Raw genomic sequence first — 3,937 nt, 5'->3', positions numbered from 1 at the left:
CGCCCCCACTCCTAAAGCTGCCTCCTGTCTGCCTCTGAGCGTCTGCTCTTTGCAGCTCATACATTTACAGAAAGGTGGGCAAATCCACTGGACGTGGGTTGTTCTTCCTCCCACTTTACTGCCTGCTCTGTCTATGGTGAGACACCTTCCACAGCGCACCTCCTGCTGCCTGGTTTCAGGGCTGCTTTGAAAGGTGTTTGTGGGCTTTTCCAACTGCCGTTGGCTTCTGGCGTGAGGACGCTTCTGTGGGGTCAGCTTTAACAGTCATCAGGACTCTCAGGGTCCTGGTCAGTTCGAGCCTGCACTGGGGCCTGAAGTCTGACGCCCTAGTTGGTGGAAGACTGAGGTGTGGAGTGGGGCTCTAACTCCACCTGGGCCTTTCCATGGGTGTGGATGTCACCTGAGCTCTTCTTGACCAGGAATTCTGCCATGTGGCTTTGTCCTCAAAGAAAGAGCCAGGGGAAACGAGTTTGTCGAGGCGTGTCCACAGTGGTCTGGCCACTGCCTGACCAGGGACAGGGACCCCAGGGGCAGTCTTATGGGGAGATCACGCCGGGTTGGACGTGCTGCCGACAGCAGTGCCCAGGTCCTGGAAGCTGAGCCCGCAAGTCAGCAGAGCACCCCTGTGTACCATGCTTACGGTCCCCCCATTCCAGCACCACGTGCCGTCTTTGAGCCACTCACAGCTTCCTAACTGTGTCCACAGAACACATGTGAACCCGGGTGTCCTTCCCCCAGGGCAATCCTGCAGCATCTTGGCAGGAGAAGGACGAGGCAGGCTCTGGTGACAGATGTGGAGAGCTGGGGTGGTTCACTGTGCCATCGCGCTGCCGTGGCTCGTGGCTCTGAGGTGGCACTGTTTCTGTGCCCAAGAAGCCACCCCTGCAGGAAGGTGCCAAGCCTTCAGAGTGTGTTTCCTTCAAGCCAGAGGGATGGGTAATCCTTCCTAAGGGCCAGCCGCCCACACTGACCCAGTGGGAGACAGATCCCCCCCCGCACAGCTCTAGAGACTGGAACCCACGGCCGCTGCAGCATCCTCGGCTGGTTGTTGTACTGCGGAGTGGGAACCAACGCAGAGCGGACCATCCAGGAGGGTTTCAGAGGCACTAAACTCCACGGCGGGAACTGCCCCCTTTCTCCCGGGAAGCAGCTGGTGGATTTGAACTGTGTCTTTTCGGGTTGGTGGAGCTAAGCCACATCTGTCCCTCAGCCAGGACCCTCTGCTGAAGTCATGAAGCCTGTCAACGGTGCTTCTCTCCTCGGCTGCAGGAGCCCTGGGTGAGATACGGGAGGGTCTGCAATGACACCCTGGCTGAGAGCATCGTCCCCTGTCCCTGCTAGTCCTGACTTCTTCCAGAGGACCAGCATCACTTCCGCCGAGCCAGGACCCAGGTGAGCAGCGCATCCCCGCCACAGGACCTAAAGGTACGGAGGGGAAGCCTCTTAACGAAGCTCGGCGCCACCTCTTCTGTGAAGCGACCAGAGAACAGCCAACACAGAACTTCTCTCCTGGAAAAACCAAGTTAGCCTGAATCCAGGGGAGGTGTTCCAATTCAAAGTTCTCCGCGATGTGACAGACGCTGGAGAGGACCCAGCTGCATGCCAACGCTGCGTGCTGGGTGCTTCCTGCACCTATGCCAGCCTGGCCTTGACCCATCAGACCTAAATGAAGGAGTGGGAGGTGGGAGGCAGCAGCTAGGCAGTCACCGCGTTCACCATGACCTTGTCTCCAGCATGATTGCGAGGTGTCTGCAGCTGTCAGAGCCACTGACCTGACCCTGACTCCCCGGGGGAAAACGAGGGAGAGGAAATTGGGTCCATGGGGGGGGGGCACGTGAGGCTGTCAGGAGGAGGTGGTTCTTAACCACAGCTGAGTACACTAACCACTGCACCACCAGGTGCACCCTCTGTGCACACAGTTGGGGTGAGGGGATCTCAGGCATCTTTAAAAAAAAAAACCAACCAAACCAGCAACACAACAAACCACCAATGTCCGACTTACTCCCGACACTGACCCACAATGTACTTTTTCAATGCTCTCCATGAGGCTGAGACTCCCACGGAACTGACATAAACTGGGCTCTCGACGGGGCGGGCAGCTCTGGTGGCCCAGCAGGCAGGGAGCTGTGCTGCCAGCGGGCAGTTCAAACCCACCAGCTGCTCCGGGGAGAAAGGCGGTCAGACTCCTGCTGGGGGGTCAGAGACGGGTCAGTTCTGACCCAGTGTCAACGACAGAGACAAGTGCCTTAACACCCCCTTCCTATTTTTGGGTGCTGGCTACAAAAATGAACCTGGTTTGCATTTGCTGTATGTTTATTATGCCTCGACCAAAATGTGAGATTTTACAGTAAAATACCAAGCACTCTGCGTTCTACAAACAAGCTGTGTTCCCAAGTCTTCAAGTTGAATTATATATAGGTAAACGGTAACAGATACAGCTCCTATGTGATCTATTGGTCAAAGATCTACCTTGTATAGGCTACCCAGTGTATCTTTTTATAGATTAAAAAGTTAAAACCTTTCCAGAGACACTAAAACATGTGTAACACAATGCAGAGATAATAGCCGTGTTCTGATGTGTGCCATTTGTTAGGAGCCTCAGTCGGCATCCTGACTTTGTAACATATTGGGCTTTATGGTGAAAGGCTTGTGACCGCAGACTGCGCTTATACCGGCTGTTCATCACCTGGGACTGGTAACAGTTTACAAAGTCTCTGCTGTTATTGTTAGGTGTCATCGAGTCAACCAGGACACAGTGCGACCTTCTGAGCCTTGCCCTGTCCTTGCCATGAACAGCCGTCTTCCCGACCTCTGATATGCACGAGCCCGTTATTGGGGGAAGGGGATGAGAACCACCAAACTCTACTCTCCTTCGAGCCCCTGACATGGGGGAAAGGGAGTACCTGGGCCTGGTCTTCACGACGACACACCTGTAACAGTCACACCTCGGGGTAACGGGCTCACTGAAGGACTGAGAGCCAACCACAAGGTAGAGTGCTTCCCTGCTGTCCACACTCAACACCATAGCACATCAACGTCACTGCGACCTGCCCACCTGAGCGCACACCTGAAGGCACCTCTGCTCCTCGTACCTCACGCTGCAGGCGGTTTTCATTTCAATAACTGCAAGGCTCCTTAGAGGTCAGGATGTGAAACTGGGCCTCACATGCTGTGGGCATGTTGTCAAGAGAGGCCAGTCCTTGGAAAAAGACACCAAGCTGGAAAAGGGGGAGGGTCAGAGGAAGACCATCAAGAGAGAGGGACATGGTGACTGTAACAACGGGCTGGAGCCTGGCAGGGCGGTGAGGCAGGGGCAGGGCGGTGAGGCAGGGGCAGGGCGGTGAGGCAGGGGCAGGGCGGTGAGGTTCGCATCTGTTGTTCACTGGGAGCTGCAGGTGACTCAATGGCACCCAACAACAACAAAAGGGTCAGGGTAAACACAGGCCCCCAGACTCAGGTGGGAAGAGAGGACAGACCAGGGGCCCTAAAACCTGTAACGGTGGACAACAGACAAGAACAGACTGATAATCCAAGCAGAGGGCTTGAAACTGAGACATACTCAAAACGAAGTGTAAGAAATAAAAATGTCACACAGCTGTGTCCTTCAGTGGACTGGACATCTGGGGAACGTGAGTGTGAAGACTGGGCAGAGGAAACTTCCCAACTGAAAAGCAAAGAGAAGAGAGACTACTGGGGCTTAGGGATGGCAGGGGGAGGGACAAGATTATTTATGAACTGCAGGAATGATAAAAAAGTATAGCATATGCAAAACAGAGCACTAGAGGAGTGAAAGAACATAAGTAGTATTTGAAATAATGACTTCCTCTAAAATTACTGACATTAAAACACAGATCCAAGAAGCCCAAAACACCAAATATTTTGGATATATAACCTAGATATACATTGAAATTTATAATATCTGGTTGTTGTTGTTGTT

This window comes from Elephantulus edwardii, unplaced genomic scaffold (genome assembly GCF_000299155.1).
Source record: "Elephantulus edwardii isolate Elephantulus edwardi_28Jun2011 unplaced genomic scaffold, EleEdw1.0 scaffold00027, whole genome shotgun sequence".
NCBI lineage: Eukaryota > Metazoa > Chordata > Mammalia > Macroscelidea > Macroscelididae > Elephantulus > Elephantulus edwardii.
This window is presented reverse-complemented; position numbering follows the sequence as displayed.